Source organism: Phodopus roborovskii, unplaced genomic scaffold (genome assembly GCF_943737965.1).
Source record: "Phodopus roborovskii unplaced genomic scaffold, PHOROB, whole genome shotgun sequence".
In the NCBI taxonomy this organism is placed as follows: domain Eukaryota; kingdom Metazoa; phylum Chordata; class Mammalia; order Rodentia; family Cricetidae; genus Phodopus; species Phodopus roborovskii.
In genome coordinates this window covers 35,375,598-35,399,606 of record NW_026126416.1, presented here as the reverse complement: position 1 = coordinate 35,399,606, position 24,009 = coordinate 35,375,598, and positions in this window count along the sequence as shown.

The window sequence follows — 24,009 nt, the reverse complement described above, 5'->3', positions numbered from 1 at the left end:
TTCTTTCTTTATTCTGTATGCTAGATGTTAATTGTCTTTGGCAGAACAGTTTCATGAGTAGGTTTATATCGCGGTAAATAAGGATCAGGATAAACAAATAGGCCGAATAGATGTTTATTCAGGGAGAAATAACTTACAACCTAGACAGATGAACACCAGGAAATTCAACCTGATCCTCTCCTGTCCGAGTCATGCCAGAAAGAGAGCGCCTTCCTGGCCCCCTCCGACCTCCTTCCACAGGTCACTTCCGCCCATGGCTCCACCCCTAATGGGCGTGGTCAGCGCCACAGAAGGACATTAATAATTAATAATTAATAATTAATAATTAAGGCAGAGCTAGCCGATAAGAAACAAGTAACCGGGCCAACAACATTGTATCAAATACAGAGTCTCTGTGCGTTATTTGGGACTGGCGTGGCGGCGGGACAAGACCAGCAGCGGCTGACAAAAAAACTGTACTCTTACAGGTTTACTAATAGCACATAAAGTATTTCCTTATAGACATAGTTGATTGAAGATATTGAAGTCAAGACTATCTACCATCTGCTGGCTGGTTCTTCTTTTAGTAGAAATAAGGTTCCTCTTTTAGTAGAAATAAATGGCCAACTTAGATGCATTGCTCACATTATAAGTGAGGCAGTAGCACTGAAGAACTCCAAAACCCAAGTTAAATGTTGGGCACCACTTGTCATGTTCCTTTAAGGATGCAAACCCAGGAATTTTTCTAACAGGATGAACTACATCTAATGCACTGCTTTGTGATGACTTCAGCAGAATCATAATTAATGAATTATTTTAAAAGAGGAAATGTTGATTTTATCGCTATAACCTTGAATTCATGAAACCAGTGTGAATTCATAGACAATGACTAGGGTACATAAATGAGCAGTAACTGAGTTTCATCTACTCATTGTTGTAAAGAGTTATTAGGCATAATTTCTACTCTCTCTCTCTCTCTCTTTCTCTCTGCATGTGTGTGTGTGTGTTTAGGTAGGTCTAAGACAAAATTTGACATCTTATGTGTCTGAATTGTAGACATGTAGAAAATGATAACTCAGAAATAGAAAAAAGTCTGCTACTGTTAATTAAAATATGATTTTAACTTATTAATATGCTATATATGGATATAATTAATAATTTGCACATATACATATGTAGCATAAATTTACTTTTTAAATGTTTTTAAGTTAGAGAGGACAGTGTTGCATCCTACTTTATTAGATAAGAAAAAAAAGACACAGGAAATGTATGAGCTAGATAGAACGAATGTGGAAAGCATGGGCTAGCTTATAGGATATGAAATATAAAAGAAATGTCAGGTCAGATGAGTTTAGTGCTCACTTGGAGGCTTAGTATTGCCTTCTGCAGTGACTGAGGGGAAGGTAAGTCTTTTCCTCCTGCTCATGGTGGGCTCTGTGCTCTTTTTCCTTGCTTGTATCTTCAGAGCCAGCAATCCTGCAAAAGAGAAAACTTTTTCCTTGCTGTTCATTCTTCTAGAAAGTCTTCCAGCTCATCCATCTTTATATGATAACTTTAAAAACTTAAAGGCTGGAACTGTCATCTAAGCATTAATCTAGGAATGATTATTTCAAGTGACAAGAAATGGTTTTAGTTGCCTGGAGAAGCTAATGAAACACTTATATGCATTTGGCTAGCAGCCCCAGAGGAAACTGTGTTTACCTGGGCACCCTGAGGAGCCAGAAAAGAGGCTAGTCTTACACCTCAGAGGATGGAGTGTTGTGTGAATAAACGCGAATAGGGAGGGCTGGGAGAAGCAAAGAGCACAGAAAGCAGCCTTTCACAGTCTGAACAGTCAGAGAATCAAATTATGGTTCATTGGTTCAGCTTTTGTTCATGACCTTAGAAGCAGGCGAACCTGAATTTATGAAATGGGACACTCATGGCTCTCTCCATGACAGATTTCCCTTTATTCTCCCCACCCAGCTGCCCTGAAGGTGTTAGACAGCTGCCATTTCCAAACACACCCCTGATCCACTGCCTACTTTGATAGTGGGAATTGGAAAGTGAGAAATCTCTCAGGGCTCTTTATTCATTTAAACCAGTTGGACCACTAAAGGCAAGAGAAGGTTTTATTGTTCTGTTACCACCCCCACCACATCCCTGTGGCTGAGGAGTAAAACAGAAAGGAAATCACACTGATTCACAAATACAGAAAGCTTGAGATAGACCAGAAGTCTTACAATTTTCATAGGATCCTATTAAAATAGAAACAAAAATGACTATTTGCTAAACAAGGAACCCAAGAGCCCAGTAGGTTCACATGGAGGTGGCAGGAGATAGGTTCACAATGCTCTCTTTTTTCTTTAAGACCTCCTGACCCTGGGAATTCTGAAAGCATCTCTGTAAATCATTCAAGGAAGGCTTTGAAAGAAATTTATTCTCAAGAAGAAAGGGAAAACATTGTCTTTCACTAAAATATTGTCAAGAAAACTAGCAAAAGCATTGACTATGAAGAGATGCCAGTAAACTTGAAAGCCATGAAAATTGCAGAGTTTGGGTTAGGCTTTGGAGGGATGCAGTGTGGAAACTGAGTAAGTGTGAGACTTGAAATTCACATTTGTCTCAGCTGTTTACTAGTCCTGATGACAGACATTTCATATTCCTACTCAGTCTTTTCTTCTTTATCATGGGGGCAGAGTTGTTGGGAGTATGCAATGTAAAACTGTACTTTCTCTTTCTCAGCAAATGTCTTGGCTCTGAGTTGCATCACAGCTCAGATGAGCCTCAGAGATAATGCTGGGTCACTTCCAGTGATGCTACAAGGCCCCGGCAGAAGACCGGCCTGTCCTTCTAATATTTTACCTTATATTTCTGAACTCCAGTTCCTTCAGAAGAGGAACAGGAAATGGTGCAGCGCTGAGGTCACTTCTGCTTAACAGAATAACACATTGAGTTTGGCTAGATGGGCTATGAGGTACATGGCCTTCTACATTGTAGCATACTTCTGCTTTATATGCCAAGTGTCTCATGCTCCAACTCATCCAGCCTTCCCAATTAGCAGTCAGATGGCTCACATGGGTCACCCTAGTGTGAGAGTGCCTTTCTAGCATCATGGTTAGGTAAGGAAACAGTAGTGACACACAGGTCCAAAGTCAAACACAGCTGAGTCTGCTAATGTAAATTGCTTGGTTTGGCCTCTCTAAGATGTTCATCTATGAGCTGAAAATAACAATGAAACATATTGGATAGGATTTTGTTAAGGATTGAAGAGAGTAATAAATTGCAGGTGTTTGGAATTTTGCCTGGCACATGGTGATTAGTCAAGGGATTTTGATGGTTATTAACATTATTCAGATCAAGGACTATGTAACTGAAATTGCTGTGAAGTGAAGAGACACAGAAAAATGGGATGGACTTTTTGTTTTCTAAAATTGGCTATGATGGTGTCAGTCAACCAACCAAACAAACAAAAAACACCAAAAATTCAGAACATATATAATCAGAACAGTAATATTCAATTGTCATTTTTTTAGGATTATACAATATGAAAAACAAAACTGAAAAAATTTCCAGGTATTTCCACATTGTTGAATTTTGCTTTGGGTAAATTGTAACCCAATGGTATAAGATAACAAATGTGACTTTTCTCCTAAAGAAAAATAAAGAATTTAGGAAAGAGAAAGAAGTAAGCCAAGGGTTGGAGAGACAACTCAGTGGTTGGTTAAGAACACAGGTTCCTCTCCCAGACGACCCAGGTTCATATTCCCAGCACCCACATGGCAGCTCACAACTGTCTGGATCTCCAGTTCCAGGAAATCCAAAACCTTCTTCTGGCCTCCACAGTCACAAATGTAGTGCATAGACATACACGCAGGCAAAACACCCATACACATAAAAAAAAAAAAAGTAATAGCTTTAAAAAGAAGTAAACCAGTACCACAGAGCAACTTAATTGCATTATAATAATTTGTAGATGGCTTGTCATAGGGTGTGCCATTATATTTTAGTGCCTTAAATTGTGTTATGTAGGGATATCAGTGGAAGTCAAAGTAGTATGAACTGCTAGGTTAAGAGAGGTCAATAGAACTTACTTAGCTTACACATATATATGATTATGCCAAACTAATCACCATGGTAAACTCGTGGTGTTTTGAGGATGAGCAAAAGGGCTCATTGCTCAAGAATCACAAAACTGCCTGTGATCTTAGAAGTAATTGTGTAGTAATGACACAGGATAGCAAACAATGGCAGGCTTGGAAGTTACCAGTATCACCAATATCAAACAATGGAGAGGACCCATTCTTAGTTCCTCTAAGAGTCAGGAAGCCCCATCATGCAATGTCCTACATTACACCCACAGAGTCAAGGTAGCAAATACCATAGGTTGGTGAAGAGTCTATGAAGCATCCATGAATAGACTGCTAGGATTTTAAACAAAGCACAATGTTGTTCAATGAAAACTTCCTGTTCATGGGTCCTAAGAAATCTCTGTTAAAATATGTGTCCTTCAAAGTCTGGAAAAGCCATGCCAGGAAGGTTTTAGACAGTTTTCATCAAAATATAGAAGCTGGTAAACAAGTAACCTGAAAAAAATACTTTTTTACGTCTCGCTTTTTCTTTTTTAATACACATGGAAAGAACATATTGCTATGTTTAACAAAGTCAGTTGAAAGATGTTCCAAGCAGTAATCATGGAATAGCTTGACAACTAATGATAACAAAATATTACACCATGTTATTCTCCTCTATCAAAAGGAATGGTTCAAGAAAGGGACATACAATCTTCCTCAGTCTCATTCCCTCCCAAGGTGCCTATCCAGCAATGGTGAGTCACCGCCCATCTCTGTTAGTTCTTGGCACTGGCAGTGGCAGGCAGATGCAGTATCTTTTTCCCCTAGATGAAGAAGCCTGGGAAGACTAATCTTTACCACAGCTTTTTATCCAAATCCTGACGTCACTGGACAGGACTGGCAAGTAGCTGCCCAAATATCATCCACATTTATGAGATCTAATCCAGTAGGTCTCAACCTGTGGGTCATGACCCCTTTGAGAGTTAGATGACCCTTTCACAGGAGTTGCCTAAGACCATCAGAAAAAAAAAACCAACAGATATTTACATTATGATTCATAACAGTAGCAAAATTACAGTTATGAAGTAGTATCAAAAATAATTTTTTATCATTTTGGAGTCACCATAACATGAGGAACTATATTAAAGGGTAATAGCATTAGGAAGTTTGAGAACCACTGTGCTAACCATTAATAAAAATTCTGAGAAAGATATGCATAGAGAATATTCATTAGGTACATATATTCTTATTAGTATAAGGTGCTGCCTCTCTTCTGTATAGGATGTTGTAACTGCAACAAATCAAGGAAAACTTACATATTGTTTTTCACAGTAAAAAAATATACAAATTCTAGTTTAATAGGTCACATATTGTACTTTATTTATATAGAGACATTTCACAGATTTTACAGACTCAGCTTTCATTTTAGGAAGGAACTAAGGCCCTAGGATAACCCATGACTAATATATAGGAAGAATCAATAGATGAGATAGCAACCATAACAGATCTGGGCTATGGTATAATTATCAAAAAAATTACAGGTCATAAAAGAAGGAGCAGAAATTAAGATTCCAGACCAAGAAATCATTGGTTAATGCTGACCTTTTGTCCCCCTACTGCAGTTCTCAATATGTCAGATAGCTAATCATAAAGATGAAATAAAATATAAAGATAATAAAACATGAAATAAAATTATGCCTTCTTTCAGTCCCAGAGATAGCAGATATAATGGTACATCATCAGAATGAGTATAGTCAACAAAGACTCTGTTAATGCACACATACTAAAAACATAGATTAGACCTTTGGAGAACTTCCTAGAGCTGTTCTGAGCACACTAGACCTGCCTATCCATGCGGAACCACCTGGAAACCACACCTGACTATCTCTGACCCCCACCACTGGTCCTCTATTAGAGTTCTGGCCCCCTCCCAGAGATCTGCCTATCCATTCGGGGCCATCCTGAGCTCTTGCAGACTGGATCCTTGACCCCCATTACTGGGCTTCTGCTAAAGAGGCCTCAGCTGCAGAGTGCCAGGCCCAGGCTAGATCTGCCTATCGGCACGTGGAACATCCTGAGTCCCAGCCTTCCTGCTCTTTGACCCCCATCCCTGGTCTTCTGCTGGAGCCTGATATTTGACCCCCATTTCAGGGTCCCAGCCTGAGGAGAGTCATCCTGGAGAGCTTGGATCACCCAGAGCTACACACATCCAACCTCTGACCCACCTAAGATCACCTGGGGAGTACCATAGACAGAGGTAGGGACCCCACCAACACCTACTGGAAGAAGCAATGGGAAGATGGCAATACAAGAAAATACCTAACAATAGAAAGACAAGTATGAAACCACCAGAATCTAGGGGCTCTACACCAACTAGATCTGAACACCCCAAAGCAGATGAAGCAGAAGAGAACGACTTAAAAATTATTGTCATAAAATAATAGAGGCCCTCAAAGACAATGTGAGAAATGCAAGAAATTCAAGAAAAAAACATTGGAAGAAATGAACAAAATTTTTAAAGAAAGTATAGAAAGCCAAGGAAAAACAAATAAACAGGTGAAGGAAATGGTTCAAGACTTGAAAACTGAAATAAGACCATAAAGAAACACAAAGTAAAGGAATGCTGGAAATAGAAAGACTGGGTAATTAAACGGGAAAAACAGATGCAAGCATAACCAACAGAATACAAGAGAGATGGAAGAGAGAATCTCAGGTGCTGAAGAGAAACTAGAGGAAACAGATTCATCCACAAAAGAAAACCGTAAATCCAACAAATCCTTAACACAAAACATTCAGGAAATGTGGGACACTGTGAAAAGGCCAAACTTAAGAATAATAGGCATAGAGGAAGGCGAAGAAGCCCAGCTCAAAGGTGCAGGAAATATATTCAACAAAATCATCAAAGAAGAAATTAAGAACTTCCTAAAATTCAATGAGAATGAGGGCACAACATACCTGAACTTATGGGACATCTTGAAAACAGTGTTATGAGGGAAGATCATTGAACTAAGTGCCCAATATGAAGAAAACAGTAGATAGTGACATTACAGAATTAACAGCACAACTGAAAGACTTAAAAAAAAAAGAAGCAAACTCATCTGGAGGAGTAGATGCCAGGAAATAATCAATTTGAGGACTGAAATCAATAAAATAGAAAGCAGGAAAACAATAAAAAAAAAATCAATGCAACAAAGAGTTGGTTTCTTGAGAAAATCTACAAGATAGACAAACTTTTATTCAAACTAGTAAAGAAGCAGAGAGAGAACATGCAAATTAGCAAAATCAGAAATGAAAAGAGGGACATAACAATGGACACAGAGGAAATCCAGAAGACAATTTTCAGGTCATACTTTGAAAACCTGTACTCCACAAAATTTGAAAATTCAAAGGAAATGGACAAATTTCTGGATAACTATCACATACCAAAATTAAATCAAGAACAGACAAACAACTTAAATAGACCTATAACCCCTAATGAAAAAGAAGCAGTCATCGAAAGCCTTCCAACCAAAAAAAGACCAGGGCCAGATGGCTTCAAGCAGAATTCTACCAGAAATTCAAGGAAGAGCTAATACCAATACTCTTCAAAATGTTCCACACAATAGAAACAGAAGGTTCATTACCAAACTCTTTTTACAAGGCCACAATCACTTTGGTACCCAAGCCACACAAAGACATAACAAAGAAAGAAAACTACGGACCAATACCCTGATGAACATCGATGCAGAAATACTTAATAAAATACAAGCAAACCGAATTCAAGAATACATCAGAGAAATCATCCACCATGACCAAGTAGGCTTCATCCTTGGATTGAAGGGATGGTTCAACATATGAAAATCTATCAACGTGATCCACCATATAAACAAACTGAAAAACAAAAGCCACATGATCATCTCCCTAGATGCTGAAAAAGCCTTTGACAAAATTCAACAATCTTTCATGATAAAGGTCTTGGAAAGATCAGGGATAACAGGAACATACCTAAACATAATAAGAGCAATATACAGCAAACCAACTGCCAACATCAAACTGAATGGAGAGAAGCTTTAGGCGATTCCTCTAAAATCAGGAACAAGACAAGGCTGCCCTCTCTCTCCATATCTCTACAATATTGTGCTTGAAGTTCTAGCTAAAGCAATAAGACAACAAAAAGAGATCAAGGGGATCTAAATTGGAAAGGAAGAAGTCAAACTTTCTTTATTTGCAGATGATATGTTTACATAAGGACCAAAAAGAAAAAAAAAACTGTACCAGGGAACTGCTACAGCTGATATACATCTTCAGCAAACTAGCAGGATACAAGATAAACTCAAAAAAATCAGTAGCCCTACTTTTTTCAGACGACAAAGAGACAGAGAAAGAAATCAGAGAAACATCACCCTTCACAATAGCCACAAGCAACATAAAGTATCTTGGGGTCACGCTTACCAAACAAGTGAAAGACCTATATAATAAGAACTTTGTGGCTCTAAAGAAAGAAATTAAAGAAGATACCAGAAAATGGAAAGATCTCCCATGCTCTTGGATAGGTAGGATAAACATAGTAAAAATGGCAATCTTGCCAAAAGCAATCTACAGATTCAATGCAATTCCCATTAAAATCCCACCACAATTCTTCACTGACCTTGAATGGATAATATTCAACTCTATATGTAAAAACAAAAGACCAAGGATAGTCAAACCAACCCTGTACAATAAAAGAACTTCAGGAGGCACCACCATTCCTGACTTTAAGCTCTACTACAGAGCTACAGTTCTGAAAACAGCCTGGTATTGGCACAAAAATAGACAGGTAGACCAATGGAATCGAATTGAAAATCCTGATATACACCCACACACCTATAAACACCTGATTTTTGACAGAACAGCTAAAAGAATACAATGGGGCAAGGATAGCATCTTTAACAAATGGTGCTGGCACAATTGGATGAGAGTGTGTAGAAGACTGAAGATAGACCCATGTCTGTCGCCATGCACAAAACTCAAGTCCAAATGGATCAAAGACCTCAACATCAATCCTGCCACACTGAACCTCTTAGAAGAGAAAGTAGGAGGTACCCTTGAACAAATTGGTATAGGAGACTGCTTCCAGAACATAACTGCAGGGGCCCAGACACTGAGAGCAACAATTAATAAATGGCACCTCTTCAAACTTAGAAGCTTCTGTAAGGCAAAGGACACAGTGGACAAGACCAAGAGGCAACCCACAGACTGGGAAAAGATTTTCACCAATCCTACATCTGACAAAGGGCTGATCTCCAAAATATACAAAGAACTCAAGAAAGTAGTCAACAAAACACCAAATAACCCTATTAAAAAATGGGGTACAGGACTGAAGGGAGAATTCTCAATAGAGGAAATCAAAAAGGCTGAAAGACACTTAAGAAAGTGCTCAACATCCTTAGCTATCAGGGAAATGCAAATCAAAACAACTTTGAGATATCATCTTACTCCTGCCAGATGGCTAAAATTGGAAACACCAATGACCAATTATGTTGGAGAGGATGTGGAGAAAGGGGAATACTCCTCCACTGCTGGTGGGAGTGCAAACTTGTACAGCCATTTTGGAGATCAGTATGGCAGTTCCTCAGGAAAATTGGAATCAGTTTACCACAGGACCTGGCAATCCCCCTCTTAGGCATATACCCAAATGATCCCCATCCATGCAACAAAGACATGTGTTCAACTATGTTCATAGCAGCATTATTTGTAATAGCAAGAACCTGGCAGCAACCTAGATGCCCCTCAATTAAAGAGTGGATAAAGAAAATGTGGCACATCAACACAATGGAATACTTCACTGCAGCAAAAAAACTAATGGAATTTTGAAATTCACAGGCAAGTGGATGGAACTTGGAGTAACCATCCTGAATGAGTAACCCAGTCACAAAAGGAGGAACATGGTATGTACTTGCTCATATATGGATTTTAGACCTAGAACAAAGAATCACCAGCCTATAATTCACACCGCCAGAGGAAGTAGGATACATGGTGAATTCTAAGAGATTCATATAAGGTCCTTCACAGAAGGGGGAAGAGACAAGTTCTCCAAAGCACATGGGGAGGGGGCGCAGTAAGTGGAGAGGGAACTAGGCGAAAGAGAAGGGGAGGAGAGGAAAGCCCATGGGACTTGGAAGATTGAGTCAGGGTAGGAATAGAAGACAGAAGAGAGAGTGAGAGGAAGAAAGAGAGAGAGAGAGAGAATATAAAAGAGGGAGCCATTATAGGATTGAAGAAAAAACTGAACCTAAAGAAATGTCCACATACCTACAAGACTGACTCCAACTAACAATTTGAGCAACAGTGGAAAGGCTACCATAAATGTCCTGCCCTGATAATGAGACTAACGACTAAGGTATCCACCATCATGGAGCCCTCATCTAGTACCTGTTGGAAACAGAAGCAAACACCCACAACTAAACACTGAGCTGAATGAGAATCCAGATGCAGAGAGGGAGGACAAGACCACGCTGCATAAACACATAGAGACAACTGACCTGAACAAGGAGGAGCTAACAGGCCCCTGACTGATAGCTGGGCATCCAGCATGGGACTGACTCAAACCCCCTGAACACGGGTCTCAACTAGAAAGCCTGAGCAGTCTAAGGGACCTCAGACATGCACAAAATGACCTTGAGGACACAACCCCCATGGAGGGATACTCCCTTTACTTAGAGACAGGAGAGAAGTCCTAGTCCCTACTTCAAATGACTTGACAGATTTAGATGACCCCTCCTGGATGGCATCACCCTACATGTGGAGTGGGGGGGGGATTGGATGGGAGGATGGTCAGAGTGCATTTGAGGGGAGTAGAGAGGGAAAGATGGAGGGAGGGAGAGAGGAAGGGAGGGAAGAACGGAGGTAGAGAGAGGGTACTGGAATCAATAAGTAAAAATAAATAAATGAATAAATAAAACAAAAAAGTTAAAAAAAACATGGATTACTGGTATTTGGGAGGGTGTAGTTCATTCAATTAAGCAAGAAGATAATATTTAGAGTCTTATAGTTGCCAAAGTAAGAGAATGAAAATGGATTACTCTTTACAGAGGAATGCGTAAAACACTAAAACCAGCAATGTTTGCATTTTTGCCAGTCAAATTCAAAAACTGGTTTGGCATGATGTGGATGAAGTGAAAGGTTGGTTAGTACTAGTGATAAAACACGATGTGGGTGGGTAATAAAGGCTTTGTATCATGAGAACTTAGGAAGACGGGCAGCTATAAGCTACTGCCTCCACTGACAGCATCTCAACATGAGGAGATAGATCATTAGGTAGGTGGATCAGCAGGAAAGTCACATAATACCCATCTTAAAATAATCATTTGGGACTGGCAGAAATAGCTTCCCTTATTCTTATGGTACAGTACATGCGTTGTTCTCTAGATGAAATAAAGATGGGATGGCTATTGAAAACATGTGAATCTTTCACAGTGTGGTTAAAGTAACATGTGGTTTCAATAACCAAGTAGTATTTATTTAGCATATAGTGACTTTATTATTAAATGTGGTATTATTATTCAATTTAAATGTCAAATATTGAAACCAACCTGGTTACAGCTAATTCTTACTTACTGTTAGATATTCAGCAAGTGCTCTTTAATGTGAAATTATTATTTAACTATTTTAATCTTGGAGGCTTTCTTCTAATTTACATTATTCCTTCACAATTACTGTGTGCTCACAGCACTGTCCTTATTTCAGTCTTTGACTCCTTACTCATCTATACCATCTATACATGAGTAACAAGAGGCCAAGAAATAGGAGATAACCAATTAGAAGTCTGAAGTCTCAGCACTTTTCTAATTCTTCCCTTAGGCTTTTTGTTGTTGTAGTGGTTGTTGTTTTGTTTTTGTTTGTTTTTTTTTTCACAATATCATTCTTCTTTTATCATGAGAGGATTACGCAGTTCCTGAATATCAATGGCACATTACCTCCAAAACTAAAAAGCATTTTATATGTTTGTTTTCAATATTATGTAGGACCAATAAAGATAATTGTTTCCCCCCTTATCAGTATACTCTAAAATTGGAGTGCCCTAGAGAAACAGATTCAGAGCACAATAGCTTTTTGCCAGCTGAAATTCAAGGTGTGAATTTCCCTATGCAGTTCTGATAGTGAAGAAAATGGTTCCTCCTCTGGAACTTCATGATATCTGTAGGGAGAACAGACATGAACCCAACTGTGGTGCAGAGAAAGTGTGACTGCCAAGTTCTGAAAACTCAAAAGGAGGCTTGAGAGACTAAACACCTGTTGTGTTCAACTCAAGGTTCCAGAAGTAGACAAAGCCTCGGGTTCGTGAGGACGCTTTTCACTGTAGATCTTTCAGCTCTGATTTCCTCTATGCTTGGAGAATCAGAGCCTATTTTCTGAATTTCCTTCATGACCTTTGGAGAAGTGTTAGACACTCTGGGAAGGGCATGATCAAGTACCTCCATACCCACATTATGTCTAATATTATCACCTCACTTCATTAGCATCAACCCCACAACTCCTTAAACTCATCCATCTTACTTCACAGGTCATGAAAAGAAACAAAACATGGAATATATGGAGAAATCAGTTGTGAAATGGTGTGAAGAATAGTTGAGGAAGGGAAGGATCAGTAAGAGTAACAGTTAATTCTTTTCTTGCTATTGTTCAATTTTGAGACTGTAGTTTTAATTATAAAATTTCTCCCTCCAATCCTCTATGTATCCATTACTACTATCCTTCAAATCCATGCCATCTTTTTCATCAGCTGTCATCAGTCACTTGCCTTGTCCCAGGCAGTGTTCCATTTGCTTCATGAACATAACCACATTTAGGCTCTTAGGGACTCTGTGAATGAAGCTTGACAGACAGTTTAGATAAACCTTTACAGTCCGTTTACCAATAAATGGGTGAGCAAGGACTTGAATATAAGAAGCCTGCATCCAATGTCAAACCAATGGATGGTCTATGGAATTTGATTGATAAATAAGTAGTTGACATATTGATTCTTGTGAGGATCAGACTTTGCCTGATCACTTATAGCCTTTTCTGGACACATACTGTGAGCTCCAGATGAAGATGTTTTGTCCCAACAGGAAGAGTTTCCTAATAGAGCACTATGAGAATTGAATAGATGGCCTGAGGGCCAGTGGGAAATATTCATTCTGGGACTAGGAATGTTAAAAGGAATGACAATTACTTTTCAAACCAAGCCACATTTCTACAACATGGGCAACGTTCTGGGAGCACCAGCAGGGATAGTGGAAAAGCCCTACCACTTATTCTGGCAAATTTTAGAGACAATTCTCAGAAGACAGTAAAAAAATATACTGTTTATTGCAGAATTTAAATCTCTTTTTTTGCCACATTTTTGTGGGGAGAATGTCTTTACCCCCCCCCCCCCAGTTGCCAACCTATGTTAGGATTGTTAAAGACTATTCAAATGCAAAACACCAGGCTGACAGGTCTCACCAATTAGGTGGTATATTGTCTTTACACTGGTTGCCAATGTAATTTTGTTTCTAATATGTTATGAAAGCAGGGGGGCAGTTAAATGAAAACCAGACTTACTGACTACTTGTCAAGGAAGTAGCTCATGCTGAGAGCAAAGGCCCCTTCCCATGTGCTATGTTTATGCACATCTTCTCCTGGGCTTCAGCTCAGAGCTTGGTTTCTAAATGTGGCAAGTAGAGAAGAATTTCCTGGCTGGTTGGAATCTAATCACTGAGTGGGGGGACAGTGATTCCATGTTCATGGTGGTCTGGATTATTGTCCCCAGAATCCTCTCCTGCACAGGGAAAAATTACTCAAGATATCCCTTACCTTCCACACATAATGAACATTATTTTTGTTGTCTTATTACAGAGGAAAAAAATGTTTTTCCTATCATCAAGATTTAACCCATAGTCAGTTATTTATCCCGGTACCTCATCTTAACTTTTTCTCTGATTGCTAAGACCAGAAGTTCTTGACATTGAACTAGAGTGTTCATTATCTTTTAAAAATCAAATTTACATATAATATCCTTGTGATGAAAACTAAATTGCATACCATAAGCACAATTAACTGTCCAAATATTAAGCACATTGCTAGCTCTAGAACAGCTACATTGCTCACTAGCCACCTGTACTCATTATTAAAGGAAGTTTTTTTCTAAATCTCTCATTTGCTTCTACTATTTTGGTCAGCTTTTGAGTCATACAAATTTTGATGTCTTAGAAAATTTGGGGGATACAAAAACTAAGTAAAGATCTCTGAGGATGCTTAAATTTTTTTGATGGCTAACCAAAACATGGGAATTATTATATCTGAGACCAGACTTAGATGGGATGAGGATAATTGTTTTCACACTACTGAAGAGTGACTTTCATGAAAGAGGAAAGGAGATTATTTGGGGAGAATAAAGGAAATAGCAGGAAGGATGACAATGGAAACGGGGACAGCAGAGGAACAAATATGAACCAAGTACAATAATATTTCTATTATAAAATTGTCATAATGAAATTTATTATTTTATATGCTACCTGAAAATAAAATATAATTTTAAAGTTTAATTCATTTATTATTATACTAGAAGATACAGTTAATGCAACTGGTAGAATCCACAGATAAGTTGAAGATATAGTCTGGCTGGGTATAAAAATTTTAAAACAGCACTATAACAATTAGAAAATGCAGATACTCTCAAGTTCTTAAGAAGAAGGAACCATTTATGCCACCCAGCAGGAACAGTTTTCAGAGGGTGTAATTTATCACTCTATATTTTGAAAATAGACTGTTCATGATAGTTAAAGATTTGACTAAATAATGATGAGTGCTACTATTCCTTGCCTGTCTTAGAATGTATTTCTGCAGGACTATCCGATGATAATTTAATATTATAATCCAGAGAGGCTATGAGTCACGAGCAGCCAGCAGCTAAGAATATTAGCATTGAAAATGATTGAAAGAGGATCCCACAACAGCTTTCTGTAACTTCAGATAGACAGTATTCTTTGGAAGTTCTACTACTTCCAAACCATAATCAATGAATCACTATAATGTACTGACAGCTTGCTATATGCCAAGCACTGTGTTAACAGAGAGATACATAACCTGGACTTTTAACATATGTATGTGTGATATCCCTTATGATTACATGAAGACAGTATTGAAAAGAGTACAAATGGATACAAGAAGTCCAACTAGATGAATATAGTATATATCTACATGGGACATGACTCTTGCTTGAAATAAAGGTGTGTCAGTGGAGGAGAAATTTGATATTTTAGAACAAAGTGATAAGATTTGTTGGTTGAACTGACAGTTGTTGTCTGAAGGTTGAACTGACAGTCTCTGAGCTTCTCAAGGAGGTGCTGGTGATTACAGGTCCTTACCAAAATGACTGAAATGGGGAAAGACTGGAGCCTGAGCTACCTGAGGAAGAGAAAGCACTCCAGATGTGTTTGTTTTAAGACACAGAAGTAGAGACAACAAGGCTGTAAGAGACACTCAATGAAAAACCCAAAGAGTAAGGAGTTATCATGGTGGAGAGAATATTTAAAATTTAATTTATGGATGGAACCACCTAGGAAAATATGCTGAAAAAACGAGTCCCAGGAAACCCTGTATTTTTGTAGAGCCATGAAGAGGAGACAGATAAGAAACCCAAAAAGAAGGGTGAGGAGATAAGAGAGAGCGGCTACCTTTAAAGCCAGAGCTGAGGGGGGTTTTTCAGATGGATCTAGAGGGCCACTGTCCAAGTCTCAACAGTTCATCTTGTTGTTTAAAAAGCAAAAAAAAAAAAAAAAAAAAAAAAAAAAAAACAAAAAAAAAAAAAATTAGGACAGTTGTGTACCATGAGGATCATTGTAGTGCACTAGGAGTAGAGGTCAGACAGAGCTGAAATGAACAGGACTTAATTTTCTTTCAGTGTGTGAACTTATCTAATGTTCCTGAACTTACATATGATCAAATTTCTAGCCACAGAATCTAAAGTCGAAATGAGTATTTTTTCTCCTTCATTATGGATCATGAAGGAAGCGAGAAAGAAAGAAAGGAAAGGAAGGAAGGAAGGAAGGAAGGAAGGAAGGAAGGAAGGAAGGAAGAAAAGATAAAGCTGACAGTGTTTTTAAGTGAGTTGGCCACTGCTTGCTGCTGAATACATTTGACTACTTGAATTCAAAATTCTAGCAGACTCTTTTATCCCATCTAAGAACAGAATGTTCTGGAATCAAAGAAATTGTCCATTCCCCATTGTCAAAGTCAAAGTGAATTTCAAAGACAGCATCTCTGGAATCTTCAGTAAGTGACAGAGGAAAACAAAGCCCCTGCTTGGAAACTATCTGGTCAGTATGCACAGAAACAGAAGCAGTGTCTTCTACCATGTACTCTCACATGTGGGGGTATCTTAACATGTAGTAGAGCAGGGCAACCACGTAGACCTATATGGTTCTGCATCTCAGGAAACAGTATGGCTATCACTCTTGCCAGACCCAGGAATTTATGCAAAGACAATGAGGCAGGTGCCTCTGGGTCATGTCCAGTAAGCTCTGAATCCATGGCAGCATCTGTGGAACTGAATGTGGTCTCTTGTATGTCTACTCTGCCCTCTATGAACATTCACTGTGAAGAATTGCTCTTTCACTAAGACACATATGCCCAGGCAAATACAACCAGAGAGGGGCTATGGATCACTCATGCCTGCCATGTGCCACTGGAGTATAGGTACTATCTTGGGAATTATTCTCCTGTCTCCAGACCCTCAGAGAACATTCAGACCTCTCCCCTGATCCATGCCTCAGAAGTTGTATTACTTGATGCTCATTTGGAGGACCTACTTTATCATAGTTCTAAACAAAATATTTCTAGCCACAGGGGCCACGGTGGAGAGCATTAACAGTTAAATATACAGAGAAATTCTTCTGGACAGGGCTCTTTAAGAGTTGATCGCCCATGGTTTGCCACAATCTGCCTTTCAATTATATAAGAATGAACAGGAAATCTAACTCAGCATGTCCGGACCTGGGTGAGCCACAAACCTGCCTCATACTGAATGAACCAGTTTAACAATTTCTTCTTGTAATAAATCATATTGAAATTCTGTTTTGCTGCTTGCTTGTTTGGAGAAAAGGTTCTCATACACACTGGTGGAAAATGCACTATGTAGCTGAAAATGGCCATAAACTCCTCATTCTCCTGTCTTTACCTCCCAAGTGTTGGGTCACAAACTCAAACACTTTAAAAGCTCTCTTTATGATATCAAATGTATATGCATAAATTTCATATAACACTTGCCTGGCAATGTAAAAGTATTAGAGACAAATACAAAATGGGCCTTTGCATTTAAATACTTTCCCTAGAAGCACAGAATCAATCAGAGGCATTTTCATATATTTATAGACTATACTTTCATCATATTTACCCCCTCTAATTGCTCTTTTAACTCCATCTGTCTTTAATTTTTTCTCCCCCTTCCTTATACCCCTGTTGATTTCATGCCCCCTTTCTCCTCTAGAATCCAATTCATAGAAACAGCATATGATATTTTTCTCATTATCTTAATATAATGGAATGATATTATTTCATTTAACATGGTGATCTGAAGTTCCATTCATTTTCCTGAAAACAATATAATCTCATTCTTTTTTATAGCTGAGTAGAAATTTCACAGCTGAGGTTTCATGATAACACACAGGACTTACAAGAAGGAGAACACACATTTGGGAAATAAAGTACGAGACTGTAAATAAGAAAGATGTCTACTAGAAAATAGGCTCTTCTTAGGAGGCAGTGAACCAGATGACAACAACAAAAGGAGATAATACTTATTGAATGCCCACCATCAGTGAGCTATTCTACATAGTTACCTGTATTAACTGATTTAATCCTCATTTTAGTCATCAGATGAATGATGCAAGGCACAAAAGGCATAGGTTACCTGCTCAACATCCCCCAGCTCTTGAATGGCAAGTACAGTGTGACTTTGGGAACTCTGCAGAAGATCTTCCACGTGGTGGGTAGTGAGGAGAGTGAAGTGAGCAGAACTGAATGAACTGCAAAGAAATGCAGATGAGAAATACTGAGGTTATCACGCAAACTAAAATGGAAGAAGCCAGAATAAACAGAACTCTGCCTTTGGCCCTGAACAAGCCTCAGGTTAAACCCAAGGAAAAATGCAGGGACACTGAATAGCTTTGTGGTACTATTGGGAGGCAAGGAGAAACTAAAGAATGGGACATGGTTCCCTAATTCCAACCTGAAGAGTGCATTTCTGGTCCATGACTTCATGACCATCAGGCATCCACCATCTGGTGACTTTCTTAGACCCTAAAAATACATACCCTCCTTAATAGATGAATATTCATTTCAGACTCATCATTCAAGTGGCCAACTACTGTGACCACAACTTTCTCAAGAACTCTTGTCATGTTGAGACAAACCACAGGAATGACTGGGCAACACCCTGAGAACTCAAACTCTGAAATATACCAATAGCTGGGTGACCCTAAGTATGCTAGTCTGGCTACTTCTCCAAACCCCTGCTTCTAATTCAACCACGAAGTAGCCAAGAACAGTGCCTCCATCTATGCATCCATTCATCTATCCATCCATCCACACATCCAAGGCCATTCTGCTTCCCTACATAATCCTCTTCTATCATAAATGCTTGGCTTTGGCCATTTCATTTTCTTTTTTTTTTTTTCTTGTCCCACTCAGTTCACAGAAGCTGATTCATTTTCTCTCTTGTGAATATTGTACTAAAAGAGAGACTACATCTTCTCCAGTCTGCAGAGTGGAACCAGCCATTATGGCAAAACTTTTTTTAATCTAGTAAGTTTTCATATGCTATTTTACCATATGGCTACAGCCACCAGTGCTCCCTGGGCAACCTGCTTTAGTAAAGCAATTAGTTATCATCCATCTCTGTTCCTGGAAGTACCTTTTCTTTATTCTCCTTACATGTCAACAGCTCTTCATTTCCAAAGACAAGGTATGTAATCTAGCTCCCAGCTCCCACAAAAGGGGAAAAATTTGGTACCCACCTGCTCACATATTCCCAATGAAGATTTCACAGACATGGTTTCTTTACAATTACTCTAGGACTCAACTTTCCAATCAATTATACACTTGGCTAGTGCCAACAATGTTTGCTCCTTTGCTATCATGCTTTTAATAATTAGAAAGTACTTTTCTGGATCACAGAATGCTTGAGGCTTGCCAAAAGTGAGCTCCATTGATGACTTCTTAGTGCTGTGAGTGATTTTACTGTGACTGCCATCATAAAAATAACCACTTCACTGACTACAGTCAGTTTCATCTTAACTTGCCATTTGTCCAGAATTCACTTAAATTAAGTTGTCCTTTGAAAACTGGAATCTTTCATACTGTTTATAGTTGAATCCAACTTAACTAGAATAAAGGTTTTTAGACCCATTTTCATATCAAGCATTAGACAGAGTGGTATAGGATGAGATCATTGCTACAGTTGTTATTCCGGCCCAGGAAGAGTGCCTGCCCCAATTCCAGATACTAAGGCTGAGCCTGCCATGTCTATCAGTGCACACATATAATCAATGCAAACATGTAGCCAGTATGGGAGTCCCATAGGATTTATGCATAAGCTACACCAACCATCAAGTTTCTCCTTCCTGTACAAGTTCGCAGCTTTGACCTTAATCATGAAATTCTATGCTAAGTATTCTCTATCCCTTCACATAAATATGTTCAGAACATACTGGAGACTGTTCAGGACTAACATACTATTAATGTTATTAATAATAGTAATTTTAACCTAAAAGGATTTTCAAAGGTCTGTGAAAAGAATGACAAGGAGGCACACCAGGGATAGATATTGTGATTTTGTAATGGGAAAATTTCCTATAGTCTCTGAGTATCCTAAAGGTAGTCAGTCTTGCTGAACCAAAGTAATGAACAAGTTCAGGAATTACTTGAAAAGGGGGAGGCAGAATTGCTAGATGTTGTTTTGTTTTTTTTTGGGGGGGTGACTTGGGAATGAGTATAAGGCCTGATACTTGCTACATGAATATTCCACAATGGAACTACATCCATGGGTCCAGCGATAGGTCTTAAAAACAATTACAACAACAACAACACACACATGCACACAAATTCTTTGAAAATTTTGTACAATATATTTTGATCATATCTATCCCCCAAGATCTTTTCCCAGATCTATCCCTCTTCACTACCCACCCAACTTTATATCCATATGTGTGTGTGTGTGTGTGTGTATACATACATACATACATACATACATACATACATACATACATACATATCACCAATTTGTGATGCTCAAATATTCTTGGATGTGAGTTCTTCCACTGGAATGTGGTCAATGTAGCAGGAACTAAATTTTGAGTAAAAACTGTCTTTCTCTCTCCTAGAAGCTAACGATTTCAGATAGCTCCATGACTAGCTGTGAGATTTCATGTCCAAGTCCCACCTGCCTGCTGGCATTTGGTCTGGCTTAAGCTTGCATGGGTTGTGTATGTAGTGTTACAGCCACTGGAGCTATATATTGTTCTTTAATAGCAAAGAAGGGGCATCTCATTATCCTTGTCCACTAAGAAATGTTTTTCCCTGAAGTAATTTCTGTTAGGCTCTGACAAAATTCTTTCTAGCCTGTAAATCTAAAGTTTTAGTGACTACATATTTGTCCTCTTGGACAAATAGTAAATAAGGGGTGGAGGTTAGTTATTCCAGGAATGTGTGCAAGTAATACGCAAAAAATACTGAACTTAGGAATTAGATTGCCTTAAAATATAATACTTTAAATCAAGTATTTATCTACTTTGCAGTGAACTAAGAATTATGTACCAGATGTTAATAGATCAGATACTTAAGTTTCATGGTATTCCAAAAAGCAACTTTACATATGTGCTGGCTATTCTTGTTTGTCAACTTGACTATATTTGGAATGAACTATAATCCAGAAATGGAGGGCACACTTGTGAACCAGATCTTGAGGCAAGCAGACAATAAGCTTTTGATCCATATCTTGAGTCTTGATGGCACACCTTTAATCTGGCCACACCTTCTGTTGGAAGCCTATACAAGGACAATGGAAGAAGGAAGTCTTTGATTACTTGTCCTCACATTATTAGCACATCCTTTTCAGCTGAGACACCCAGCTTCCTGGGACTGAGCAGCTACTAGATTCTTGGACTTTCCATTCACAACTACCCATTATGGGAATATGTTTATAAGTATGTGCATGTGCTTGTGTGCGTGCATATGTGCGTGTGTATATGTGTGTGGAGAGAGAGAGATTCATTCCATAAGTTCTGTGACTTTAGAGAACCCTGACTAAAGCAACATGTATTAACTCATTTAATGTCCGTGCCATAGAAATGGTTACTTCAGATCAGTAAATGAAGGAACTGAAGTGTAGAGAAATTAAACAATTGCAGGAAATACCTTTTGCAGTTATTTATTTGCAATGTATAGACATGCCTGTGCCATGGAACATGTGTGTGTGAGGTAGAAGACAGCTTGAAAGAGCTGGTACTTCTCTTCCACATGAGGGTCTCAGGGATCAAACTCAGTTTATCAGGCTTAGCAATTTTGTCACCCAGAGAAAAGAACCTGAACCAGTTAAGTCTGACTCTAGAGCTGAGGTTTCAAATGTAACATCATTAAAAAAAAAAAAAAAAAAAAAAAAAAAGATGAAAGAAAGAATTTATTTAAAAATATAATCAACCAAAGTAGGAAACAAATTTAGATTTTCAATCAAGATTAATTTTCTTTTCCAAAGTAGAATGCATTTTACTTTCTTAGTTCACTGGAAATCATCAAAGCATTCTGTCCAGTGGAATTTTTCTAAACTGTGGCAACAATGGATTAACAGTGAATTTAAATCGCCAAAGTAGACAGTGCTGGACCTCTTTAAAGGAGGGCCACCCCACCTTGCCCAGCCCTGGTTGTCAGATGCATCCTGAAGACCCAAGTGTCTTCTTTAGGTTTTCTGTTCTATCACCTGACACTTTAGCATGTAAACTCAGATTCTGAAACCTGGTTAGTAGATTGTGACCTTACCTGAATGATCTGACCTTAAATGATCTGACCTTGCTTGCCCTTCATTAACTCTAACCTACCCATCTATTCTTAACAGGCCTTGTCATCAGATCATAATTCTTAAGGCCTGTCTGTTTGACTATAGTGCTTTAGGGAAGATGTTCTTGATGATGAGCCAAACCTCACTGCCTTTAACTTAGAACTAAGATACTCTGTTATTAACTTTTTTTTTTTTTATAACTTGAGTAAGGTGTACAGTATCTTCAGCAATAGGATATTATTTTCTAGTTCTGTTGGGCAACCAAGATTGTTTGAGGAACTTCTGAAGCCTCCCTGACAGATTCCCTTGGAGGTATCCTACATCTAGGACTGGGAATTTGTTTAGTAGCCCATGGCTTCTAGAGGCAGCATAGCCAGACATACAGGGTAACTTCTTTGGATTGTCCTTAGTATTTTTGTCTTCATAATAATATAATAGATTTCCATATGGCTTACTCACATACCCTTAATTTTTTAAATCCTTCCATATCCCCACCTACCTGCCCAATCATTCACCACTCAGCCTGCTTAACCCTTCCACTCCCTGTATTCTTCTCTTTACTTTCATTTTATCTGTGCCCATTCTACTATCACTCTCCTTGAATGGAAGCTCCTTAAAGTTCCTTTTCTAGCTGCTTGTTTTCCAAATGTACTCCACATTAAATAAACAAAACTAAAAGCTTGATTCTGGGATCTGTATATGAGACAGAATATACAGGATTTGTCTTTCTGGGCTTTGGCTACATCACAGTATAATTCTTTCCATTTTCATCCATTTACTTGTAAATTTCATTTACAGATGAATAAGATTCTGTCATATATTGTACCATATTTTCACTATCCATTAATCGGTGGGAGAACATCCAGGCTGTTTCTGTTTCCTAGATACTGAGAATAATGCAGCAGCAATTAACACGGATGTACACATAAACTTCTCACGGGAGTACAGCAGGGTCACGTAGTAGTTTTAGTTCCTTTTGTTTTTTAGAAACATCCAGACTGTTTTTCAAAATGATACACTAGTTTACACTCACAATAGTGTATAATAGCTTTCCTTTTCCCACTCCCATGGCAGCATTTGTTGTCATTTGTATTCTTGATGCAGCCATTAAGACTGGGGTAACTTGGAATCTTAAAGTAAATTTTTAATCTGCATTTTCCTGATGGCTAAAAATGTTAAACCCTGTTAAGTGTTTTCTGATCATCTGTATTTCTTCTTTTGAAAACTGTTTACAGTTTCATTGCACATTTTGTAATTAGGCTGTTTCTTGGTGTTTAAGTTTTTAGTTCTTTGTATATTCTAGACTCTAATCCTCTGTTGATCATATGCTGGAATAATTTTCTACCATTCCATGGATTGCCTCTTTACTTGATTGACAGTTTCCTTTGCTGTACAGAAAAAAAAATCATGAGATCCAATTTGCATCTTTTGTTCTTGAGGGTTTTTAATGTACTATTTTCTTTAATTGGGTGATGAAGTTCTTCTGTCTTGTCTTCAGGCCTGGATACTCTGTCTTCTTCATGATCCATCTTGCTAATCTTTCTGATGAGCTTTTGTCAGACATCATGAGGGTTTGCCCCCTGATTCACTTAAGTTTATCTTTTCCAATATTTCTACCTGATTATTGAATCTAATTTTTATGTCATATATGTATTTGTATATGTGTGTATGTGTGTATATATGCATACATGTATATCTTCCTCTGCAATGTAGATAACCCACTTCTTGGTTCTGAGAGGTCATTTTGTGATAACTGGGCATGTTTAGATGTCTAGTGAGAATTCAACATAACGCAGCTTCAGATTAGAGAATCAACCACCCAGCAGCAGAGACTCCATAGTAACCACAGAGCCCACCAGAACCACCAGTAGTCACAGGAACAGATACTGTGTCCTGATGGAACAATGGACTTGTGAAGTTGCCAGTCTCATTCCAGTTTGGAGATGA